At 52.3% G+C, this 11,744-nt stretch overlaps 1 long non-coding RNA gene across 1 annotated transcript; it reads left to right on the top strand.

The window, feature by feature from the left end:
• The first annotated feature begins 296 nt into the window (after positions 1 to 296).
• Positions 297 to 3,708, top strand: LOC134562469 (uncharacterized). The gene is made up of 3 exons (XR_010083177.1): positions 297 to 374; positions 1,362 to 1,641; positions 1,729 to 3,708. It is a non-coding gene; the product is annotated as an uncharacterized LOC134562469 (long non-coding RNA).
• The last annotated feature ends 8,036 nt before the right edge of the window (positions 3,709 to 11,744 follow it).

The raw sequence follows: 11,744 nt of genomic DNA on the forward strand, positions 1-11,744 counted from the left end.
AGGCAATGGACGCTAAAAGCTGCATAGCAGCCAAGAAGTCCCGGTCCATGAATGAATCCATCCGCGTATATCGCTCTTACCTTCTCTCTGCTGACAGTAGATGGCACTGTCGCCCTTCTAAACAATCCAATCGACAGACACTCCCCGGCCTGCCCCGCAAATTCAGGATAGGAGTCCGCAAGCGGTACACACACCCCTAAATCAAGCGAGGTCTTCAGCATTTAAGCCTTATATCTCACAGCATCTAAGCCTTATATTTTCAGCATCTAAGCCTTATATTTCAATATTGATCCAGGGCTCAGTCTCTGAATTCGGGCACCAGGTGAAGCCGAGCTCTGGTGAGACCGGGGACTAGAGCGACGTGAGACCAACCAGTATGGTTTGCAGCACGTACTCCTCCTTTATTCCACGAGATGTCGGGTTTTATATAGAGTGAATAGTTTACAGTTAGCAGGTGCACTGTGATAGGCAGTGGACATACAGAAGTATGTAAGCTACTGCAGTTTAAGGTAGCTACCGTGTCTTCCCAGTAACTGTTCCATGCTAGTAGCACCCCTACCTTAACACATTCCCAGTACCAGATAACCTTATCTGGTAACTATGTATGCTGGATGTACTAGGCCTACTAGGCCCTGGCCTGAGGCCTGGTCTGAGGCCCAGCTGTGGATAGCTCTGCCTTATGATCTAAGTTATCCTGTTCCTACTACAGGATGGCACGGCCTGGCACGTCCTGGCTTGGTGGCACTCCCAGAGCCCCTTAGAGATAAGTGTCAGCTCCCATGGGGACAGCGCCGGCAGCCATAGCTTCACCAAGTCCTGAGCGGTGCCGGTGGCCACGGTGCTGATGGTGGTGGAGGCCATGCTGGGCACGGGGCCCCGTCAGCCCCAGATCTGTGGGGCAGGGGCTGCACCCCCTCCCCAGGGTCCCCTGGCATGGGGTGACCCCTGTCCTCACCTGAGGGTCCTGCTGGAGGCACAGCCCAGGAACAGCCCTGGCAGCCCTGTGGTCATCTCTGAGATGTCAAGGACCAGGCAGAGCATGGACTGTGGAGGGAGAGAGGGGGGTGCAGAGGGGGGCAGGGCCTTTGGGGGACCCCAAAACTCCCTGGAACCCTCTCAACCTCAATCCTGCTTTAGGGTGCTGAAGGGAGAAGGATCCAGGGGGACCCCAACACTCCCTGGAACCCCCTCAGACACTCCACTGTCTTGTAGTTGCCAGAGGGGCCAGTACCTGGTCAGGAGCAGTGGTGGTGCGGGCAAGGAGGGCTTCCAGTACTTGTCCCCAACGGGGGGTCTTGGAATCCAGCTGTGGACTTGGAGTCCTGGCTGTGGGTTTTACATCCTGTGCTTGTCTTCAACAGGACTCCTGGTCATGACTCCTCCAGATCCCAGCCATAGGTTTGGGGTCCTGGCTGTGGGCTTGGGGTACCAGCCATGGGCTTGAGGTCCTGGCTGGGGGCTCAGGGTTCTGTGCCCATCCTTGCTGGGAGCCCCAGCCCCAGTCTCCGTCCTCAGGCGTGCTGCCTGTGTGCCACCCACTCTTCACCCTGGTCACAGAGAATCTGAGCTGCTGCTTCCCCTCCACAACCATCTCTGCTGCATCAGCAAGTCCCACAGCCAGGTCATGATGTCCAGAATCAGGTACAGCCCCAGCCCAGCTCCCTGGGACTCTCTAAGGGCTTACTGGGCTTACTTACAGTGCTGAGATCCCTCTGCTGTCCCCATCAGGTTCTTCTTCTCCAGCTAGTGTGGACTGGGACAGTCCCACCATTTCCAGCTGCTGAACGACTGGGCCAGCCCTGTCCTGGACTACCTTGTCATTGATTATTCCTTTGCCCAAGTGAGCCCTGCCAGGCTGCCTCCTCCTTCTCCCCCTCCTTCTCCTCTTCCTCCTTCTCCTCCTTCTCCTCCTTCTCCTCTTTCTCCTCTTTCTCCTCTTTCTCCTCCTCCTCCTCATGCAGTACCCACTGGTGCCTGCAGGATTTGGATCCTCTTACCTGGCTCACCTGGAGCTGCTTGTGGGACTCCCACAGTGGGCGCAGGGCACCCCAGATTGCCAAGATGGGTGCTGTGTCACACCCTTGGGACAGTCTGGCATCCATCAGGACAGTCTGGCAGCCACTGGACAGCCTGGCACCCATGAGGACAGTGTGATATCCATGGGGACAGCCTGGCACCTGCTGGAACAGACTGAAACACATGGAGACAGAGTGACACCCATGGGCACAGCCTGGAACCTATCAGGACTGCCTGGAACCCATAGGGATAGCTTAGCACCCCTGGGGACAGCCTAGAACCCATGGGGACGGAGTGACACTGCAATAGCCCAGAAGCCGTAGGGACCACCAGGCACCCCTGGGGCTAGTCTGGCATCCATGAAAACAGCCTAGTACACCTGGGGACAGCCTGGGATCCATAGGGACACCCTGTCATCCGCTGGGAGAGCCTGACACCCACGGGGACATTCTGGCATCCCTAGGGACAACCTGGGCACCCTTGGTGACAGCCCGACATCCCTGGAGACACCCCACCACTCACCTGTGCCTCCCGTCTCCAGTGCCGCTCTGGAGCCAGATCCAGAGGCACAACTTCCTCCTCCTCCAGCGCCTCCACCACCGCTGCAGTAAATCCCTGTGGGAGTTTGAGGGCTGCTGCAGGGACAGGCCCCACCTGAAGCTGCAGTCCCTGCTGGACCTAGAGTGGCTCCAGTGCCTTCGCAGCGAGGAGACTGCATGTGCCCTGCCCGGGATCCTGGCACAGACATGGCCGTTGCTGGAGAGCGCGGCGTGTCCTGGAGCTGCAGTGGCTCGGAGGTGCTGGTGGTGGCAGTAGCGGGGGTCCCACGCAATAGGGAGCTGGGTGGCGGCAGTGTCCCCACAGAAGCGCTACCACTTGTGCGACATCCCCGTCATCAGCACCTAGCAGGCGGGCGAGCCAGGAGGGCGGCTCCTTGGAGAACCGGCTCGTCACCCTCCCCAAGGCGGACAGCTGGGTGCTGGGGAGCTGGGGGTGTTTGGGGAGCCCTCGGGAGTTCAGGGGGGACATGGGGCTGCCGCCCCCCCTGGCGCAGAAGGGGGAGTGCCCCAGGCTGCGAGATGTTCGTTCCTTCGTGCCTCTCCTCAATGGTCACTCCCTGTTGGAGTCCAGGATATCCCTCTGGCCGCCCTGGAGGGTTTGAAGACTGTACAGGAGGGTTTGGAGACTGTACAGGGGGGTCTGGGATCTGAGCAGGGGGGTCAGTTAGACCCACACGGATCCCAGGAGGACACTGCCTCTGATTCCTGTCCATGGGAGTGAACACTCACATGCAGGAAGAATCACAAATCCTAAGAATTTGAAATAAGTAGTGGATGGTTTATTATAGAATATAAATATAGAAATTAGGATTCTTAGTATATGGGGCTGAAGAAGCAAGATGGAGGAATTGGGGAGTGGCCCCTGTCTTCCTTGTTCTTGCTCTCATCTCCCATCTTGTGCTGAGTTGGGTTTTAGAGATTGGCTTAGAGTAGAACTGACATGTTAGCATAGGTTGTAGGTATTGGTAAAATTTTGTAAATAAAAAATACGTCTCGGACAGTGGTTGGGTCAAGGTTGCCGTACTTAAGGTGCGGGGCTCTCTGATCTGCCCCAGTCCAGCCACGTGTCTTGCTTTGCTGGGGATGCCTTGCAAAGCTGGACAAGAACTGATAGATAATTAAGAATAAACAGCTTGATAACACGAACGGCTGGACTCAACTTGTTGTCTCTGGCTTCGGTGTGAAACACCTAGGGTGAAGAGAAGACTGAAAACCTTATTACCTCTGGGAACAGCAACCCAGAGGAAACTCCCAGGGAACAGCAACTGTGGGGGAACCCTTATTACCTTGGGGAACAGCAACCCCAAGGAGAATCTCAGGGAATCAACAACCCTGAGAACTCCCGGCTGAGGGCGAGTGTCCAGCACTCCTTCAGCAGGGAGGTGGCCCCTGCCCGGCTCCTGGGGCACGTGGCAAACCAGTGCCGGGAACCCCTGAGCATCCCCGAGCCGGTGGTGACAGGGGAAGGGAGGTGACAGAATCCCCTCAGGAAGGGCGGGTCCCTATCCTGCCCCCTGGGCACCCCGGGACCTGCGGGGACTGGGGACACCGTGGGCAAAGGGGTGGGCACAGGGAGTACTGGGGTGTCCCTGAGGGGGACCATGGCCATACCTGCCCTTGGCAATGCCCAGTTGGCTGTGTGCGAGCTGGAGGTGGCTGGAGGTGCCCCGGGGCTGTCCCTGCTGTGCCACAGCCCCCAGGCCTTGCACAGTTCCCTGCTGAGCGTCTGCATCCAGGTGAGACCCCCGCGGCACCCCTGGGGGTTTGGAGAGCCGGGACTGTGCAGGAACCCGTCCCCAGGAGGGAAACACAGTTCTGGCACCTGCAGGGGCGGTGACACGGGCACAGGCACAGCCCTGGGGCTGCTGTGGGCACCCATGGGGCAGGAGGGGTTTGGGGGCTCCCGGGGGTTCCTGCCCTGCTGAGCCATGCTCTGTCCGGGATTCGAGGTGGTGCCAGGTCTGCCGGGACGAGGATGGACACTTGTGTCTGTGGGGGTGGTGCAGAGGTTCTGCAGCCTGTGGGAGCTGCTGGGCACCACTGGGCTCCGGGGGCTGCAGGCACAGGGGGCCAAATGCATGCAGAGGCTGCCTGCCCACCCTGCCCCAAAAGTGACATAGATGTCCCAGAAAAGGTTCTGTGAGGTCACAGAGCAACTACAACATAATGGAGAGGCTGTGTGATATTACAGAGCAGGCAGTGACATTGCAGGGTAGCTTTATGACATCATAGAGTAGGCTGTGACATCACAGGGCAGCAGTGTGCATCATAGAGCAGATTTTGACAATGCAGGGCACCTGTGTGACTGTCTTGGTTTGAAAGACAGATATCTACTAGGAAGGGGGCAGGACCTCCCTAGAGATGGAGAATTTGAATCCCCTCCCTCCAAATTATTCTAATTTAAAAAATAAAAGGAGCTTTCAGACAGAGGTATGGGGATAGGAATAACAGTTCTTTACTAGTATATATGACAAAACAACAAACAAACAAGCAACAACTCCAGCATTAATAATAAACAGAACCAGGAACCTTGAGGGCTTTCTTTCACAAAAACGCCCGGGGCAGTTTGATCTCGGTGCCCCTGCAGGACTCCGAGAGGCCGAGCTGGAAGGGAGGAAAGTCCCGGGCTGGTGGATGAGATGAGGAGCTCTGCGCTGGTAGCTGGAGCAGCAGGGGTGTCCTGGCAGGGCTGGGCAGTACAGGGCTGCAGAGTAGCAGGGGAACCTCAAAGCTCCGAAGAAGCAGCGGCGGTGGGGGGAGGCTGGAGAAAACAAGCTCAGGATTCCCGGGTACACGAGCAGATGATGGTAGATTTCCCAGGACGAGACAGAGGCAGAGTGATGGCCGCAAATTCTTCCTGCAATGGGGGGCAGCTTGACTGTCCTCCTCAATGCTGAGAGCAAGCAAGAGTGAGTTCCCCTCCCCCAGCTGTCTTTTTACCTTTCCCAAAGCTCGTCATCTCTACCCTCTGAGGGTCACTCCCAGGGACTCAAAAACAATAGGTGTAGCCTTGTGCTGCCATGTCCCTCAAGTACTCCCTTTTGTTCTGACTAAGTAGTCATCAAGGCCTTTTGGAAACTTATGGGAAAAAAAATCTGTAAGTGAAAAAAACCACCAAATCTAACCCCCAACAGTGACATCACAAAGTGGGCTACGAAATTACTTTATTTCTCTTTCAGAGCAGACTCTGACATTATAAAGGGGGCTGTATTACATCAGAGGAGGGGCTATGCGAGGTCACTGGGTTGATTAATGTATTGGTTTAAAAGACAGGTGTCTGCGAAGGAAGGTGGGAACCTTCCTGGAATGGAAAGAAATCCTCCTCTCTCCAAATTATTATAACTTCAAAATTATGGGGCTTTCGGGCAAAAATATGAAAGAGAATTAATAGTTCTTCACTAGTATCACCGTGAGGCCTAACCAGAAATGAGACTGGGGAGACAGATCTGGGTGGACAGAGCATGCAGGGCAGAAGACAAAGTTTATTTACAAAAACTCACTTTTATACATTTCCTATGAGGCCTGAGGATTGGAGGATGGAATTCCGACCTCCCCACCACATTGGTCAAGGAGGCTGTCATTCAACCTCCCCTTCTCCTTGGGAAGGAATTCATAACAAGGGCAGTGTTTACAAAACATGGTCCTGTGTTTACATTCACAAGCGTGAGAAACTGCACATTTCTCTTTCAATATGAATGCTCAGCAAACCAGGAAAAAACCTCATGGCAACACATTAGCAAATATAAATAAATATATATATAAAAAAACAGCCACACAGTATGAGGAGTTCCCCATCCATCAGGCTCTCCTTCACCCTTGGGTGCAGTTCTGGCCACACCCAGCAGGGGGCGCTGGTGGCCCTGGTGGGGCAGGGGTGGGACAGGCGCTGTCTCGCGGCCAGCAGGGGGAGCTCTGGTGCCGGGGCGGGACCTTCCCCAGCGGCGATGGCGGAGAAAGGGACCTGATGGGAATGGCCCTGGCCGTGGGTGGCACCGCATGCGCTGGCTCTGGGCTCCCGGGCAGCAGAGAGCAGGGAGCAGGGAGGAGGAGGAGGGAGGCTTGGGTGGCAGTGCTGAAAACCCTAGGGCAGCAATACCCTGAGCAGCGCCACTCACTCCATCACCCACGTGACCGCTCCTCAATCCTGAATGGAAGGGGCAGCTTTGGCTCCCCTCTTGCAGGGTCCTAGATGAGCTCATACCTCCATTGATATCCTCCAAGCTGTGGGGGCTCTGGGGGAAGCAGTGACAATTCCTGGCACAAATGGCCATGGGATACCCTGATAAACAAGACAGGGTTGGGGTCAGTGGGATTTTGCATTGTATCCATTGGGATTTTGGGTTGGATCCAATGGGATTTGGACTTGGATCCAACGGGATTTGGGCAAAAAGGGCATATTCTGTGTGAACACTGGGAAGATCCCAATGGATCCTTGAGGAAAGGAAGATCCTTGCAGTCGTCCCTCAACTACCCCAAACCAGAGGCATTTATTGATGGTTGCTGGAGATTCACAGAGATTCTCAGAGATTTCCAGCTACTCCAGAGATGTGTCCAGCACTGGCCAGAAGTTCTCAATGCTTGTCTTCATCGTCTTCGGCCTCAAAGGGCTGGGCAGGGGCTCCTTGGGATCGGGATCCTCAGGAATGCTGGAGCCAGAGCTGGATGTTGACAGCACTGCAATCACCGGTGTTTGGAAGCTCCAGGGATCCTGAAGATGGATCCGCTTGGATTTCTCCTTCTTCTTCACCTCTTCTCTGTCTCCTTCTCCTCTTTCTCCTCTGGGGCGCGGAGCTTTGGCTGTGCGCATTTGGCGCCAGTGCCCCGAGCAGTCCCGGTGCTGTCTGGCCTTTGTAATCTTGGGATGATCCCTGGAAGAATCCAATGAGAAAGGTCATCCTGAGCTGGGGGACACCAGGTTGTCCCCAAGCCTTCAGCCTCACCTGTTTGGAGACTTTTCCGACTTCTTCCTCCCCTTAATTTCCAACTTTTCCAACTTTTCCAACTTTTCCAACTTTTCCGACTTTTCTGATTTTTCTGACTTTTCCAGCTTTTCTGGCTTTTCTGACTTTTCTGGCTTTTCCTTCATCCCTTTGGATTCGGACTTTTCTGACTTCTTCCTCCTCTTAGTTTCCAACTTTTCCAAGTTTTCCGATTTTTCTGGCTTTTCCTTCATCCCTTTGGATTCAGACTTTTCCAACTTCTTTTTCCCCAAATCAGTTTCTGACCTTACTGATTCCTCCTTCCTCCCTAATTCAGTTTCTGACTTCTTTTTCCCCAGTTCAGTTTCTGACTTTCCCAATTTTTCCTTCCCCTCCAATTCAGTTTCTGACGTATTTTCCCCCAGTTTTGTTTCTGGCTTTCTTGACTCTTTCTCCTTCTTCCCCTGATCTGTTTCTGACTTCCTCTCCTTCCCGTTCCTCTCCTGGGTTTTCTTGCTTTTTGGAATCCCTTCATCAGGTTGTTCCTCTGCTCCTGATATTCCAGAAGCTGCCTCTTGAACAGAGAAGGAGAGGTCAAGTCAGAGGTCACATCACTTGTCCTATTTCTTCCCTTTCCCCCCATATTTCTTCCCCTCTTTTCCCCACATTTCTTCCCCTTTTCCTCACATTTCTCTTCTTTCCCCATTCCTTTGCTTTTCCCCCTTTTCTTTCCCATTTTTATCCATTTCTTTGCATCTCCCTCATTTCTTTGCCTTTTTACTCTCATTCCCCCTCGGCCTTTTCCCCCATTTTTTCCCTTTTTCCTTGATTTTTTTCCCCAATTTCTTTTCTTTCTTCCATTTATTTGCTTTATTATCCTCCAAAACTCCCATTTTCCCCATTTTTGCTATTTTCCCTCTTTCCTTAATTTCTCCCTATTTCTTTCCCCCATTCTTTTACTTTATTATCCCAATTAATTCCCATTTCTCCGGTTTTTCCTATTCCACCTTTTTTTTTTTTCTTTTTTCCTATTTCTTTGCATCCCCCCCTGTGGAATCCCCCCTTTTCTAGGAGGCTGAAATCTGATCTTACTCTCCTTGTGTTAACCCCTTGTCCTGGCCGGGGGGGGGAGGAAGTAAGTTTTCTAGGAAGTTGTGGGCAAACCAATCAGTGGTCAGGTTTTGTGCTGACACCTGAATTGGCCACTGTGGAGTTGGACACGCCTCTGAGAACACAAGGAGTTAAAAGCAAGGACTTCAGAGGGAGTAGCCCTCTTTTTGTTTCCAGTGACGAGATGAACACACATCTCTCCCCTTCCCCCCCAGCTCGCGGGGCTGGGTGATGGAGGGGAGGGGAAAAGCCATGTGGGGCCTCTTCAAGGTGGAAGGGTGGAGGACTGTGGGGGTGCCCTCCGTCCCCATTCCGCGCCCCCCCACCCAGGAGAGAGCTCTGCTGCTTCAGAGCTTTGGATATTGGCAGCAGCCGGCAGCAAAGAAAGAGCAGGGGGGGAGAGAAGAGAAAAGTTCCTGGCTGTGTAGAAATGTCTTGAGTCCGCGACCCTGCTGGGAGCCAGGAACTCTTAACCCTTTCTTGGCAGAAGAAAACTTTTCTAGACATTGATTCTTGTGGCTGGTGGTTTGTAAGAAGAGAGAGAGAGACAGCCTGGGACTGAGATGACAAAGGAAGATGAAAGGAATCCCAGATGGGCAGTGATGAAGAGGAATGGCTTTTAGGCTGGACTTTTCTTGCATAATGTTAGCCATAGACTGAAATTGAGTCCCTTTGGACATAAACTGCATTTGGGTGGATGCAACCAGTTCGACTTTGCTGCAGTGACTGACACTGCAAGAGTCAGACACTGTAAGAGTGGAGAGAATAGAGAAGAGAAAATCTCTGTTCCTGGAAACCCTTGGCCCCAGGGGAAAGATGGGGAGAGCTTGGCATGCAAGCATCCTTAAAAGAGCCCTATATGCAGCTCTGGCCCATGGACAGTGGTGACAGCACTGGACATGGAAAAGAGAGTGTCACCACGGCAGACTTCTCCAGATGGTGCCATGGGTGCCGTAGAAACACATAAGGGGTGGACCTGTGTTTTTTAGGGTGCAGTCTGTGGTGTGAGAGAGACTCCTCTCTCTCCCTTGCTGAATTGAAGATTAATTTTTTTTTTGAGTGGTGACTGTTTGATTTAAAACCCAAGGTTTTAGTCTATGGAGGGTAACGTGTAAGGGGTGGAAATTGAGGGAGGAGAAGAAATGTTCTGAAAAGTTTTCATTTCTTTTTTTTTTGTGTGTGTGTTTCAGGTTTTTTTCTTTTCTATTTCTGTTCTTGTGTAATTTAATAAACTTTTTTTTCTGTTTTCAAGTTTTAGGCCTGCTCTGCTCTGTTCTTGATCACATCCCACAGTAGTTGTTAAGAAAAACATATATTCATGGCTGCATTAGCATCTGGCTAGTGCCAACCCATGACACCCCTCCTTTGACCCAAACCCTAAAACTTTGCCCCTTCAACACCCTATAAAACCCCACAACTTGGCCCCTGCTGCCCCTTCCATTTTTCTGCCCCTTCCATTCCTCCTTCCATTCTTCCCTCCCACTCATTCCTCCCCCTCCCCAGTCCGGGGGGAAAATAAAAATGGATCCTCTTGCTTAACCAAAAAGAGGCTTGTCTCATCTATTTCCCTGCCGGTGGCTGTATCTCTGGACATGATGATCACTGTTGCCATGGAATGCAACACCCCCCCCCCCAGCCTTTTTTTTTTTAATTTTACCTTTTCTGTCTCTCCCAATTTTCTTGCCTTTCCCTTCTTTCCTGATCTGTGGCCCAAACTCCCTCCCAGGATGTGGGGTCTCACTGGAGAGGTTCTGGAGGCTCTGGAGCAGCAGCGCCCTTGGAAGCGGTGCCTGGACCGTTTCCCTCTTGAACCTGGGGGGGAATACCATGATCGCCCTGGAATAACCACAGTTTCCCCCAAATCCATGACATTTTCCACTCCATTCACCTCATATTCCTTAATCTGCCTTCTTTTTTTCCAAATCCACCATATTTTTTCCAAATCTACCTTGCTTTCCTCCAAATCCAACACATTTTCTTTAATATATTTGTTTTTCCCCAAATCACCATTTTCTCTAAATCCAGCCTTTGTTTCCCAAATCATGTTTTTCCCAATTCCACCACATTTTCCCAAGTCCACCATATTTTTCCCAAATCTCCCATTTCCCTGTAATCATCCGCATTTTCCCCAAATCCACCGCATTTTCCCCAAATCCACCACATTTTCCCAAACCCACCATGACTTTCCCAAATCCATCTTTTTTTTCCCCAAATCCCTCTTTTCCCCCCAAGTTAACCCCAGTTTCCTAAATCTGCCATGGTTTCCTCCAAATCCTCCTTACTTTCCTCCAAATCCACCATATTTTCCCCAAATGCCCCATTTCCCTGTAATCACCCACATTTTCCCAAAATCCACAAATTTTCCCCAAATCTACCATCCCTCAGACCCTCCCAGGGCAGAATTCCAGGCCCTCTAAATCCAAGGAGTCCTGGAGTGGGTTGGGTTGGACCCTTTTCCGGTCCCATCCCAGAGCCTCAGGATCACCCCTGGACGCACTCAGGGAAGACGATGACAGAGCCAAATGAGGTCAGAGCAGCCACTGGGACTCCCTGAGGCACCACCATGTCCAGGAGCTCCTGGATCTGCAGCAGAAGAGAACCGGGATAGGACATTCTCCATGGGGATGAGGAACTCAATGTTAGAAGACCCCAAAGACAGTGGGACCTTCTCATGGATGAGAAGATCAGCACTGGAGGAGTGCCAAGATGGCCGGAGTTTCCTATCATGGATGAGGATGTCAGTGGTGGAAGACCCCAAATATTAGGAACTCAGCATTGTAGGAGATCAAAGAGGACCCCAAAGATGATGGGACCTCCTTAACATGGATGAAGGAATGTGGGAGGAGCCCAAAGAAGGTGGAATCTCCTCAACGTGACCAAGGGACTCAGAGACCCCAAAGATAGTGGAACCTTCTCAATGTGGATGAGGAACTCAGCATTGAAGGAGACCAAAAATGCTGGGATTTTCTCCTCATGGATGAGGAATTCAGCCTTGGAGAAGCCCAAAGAGGACCTCAAAGACATTGAGACCTTCTCCATGTGGATGAGGAAATGTTAAGGGTTCCCAAAAATTGTGGGATCTCTTCAACATGGCCAAGGGACTTGAGAATCCCAAAGATGGTGGGACCTTCTCCCCATG

Source organism: Prinia subflava, chromosome 27, assembly GCF_021018805.1.
Source record: "Prinia subflava isolate CZ2003 ecotype Zambia chromosome 27, Cam_Psub_1.2, whole genome shotgun sequence".
NCBI lineage: Eukaryota > Metazoa > Chordata > Aves > Passeriformes > Cisticolidae > Prinia > Prinia subflava.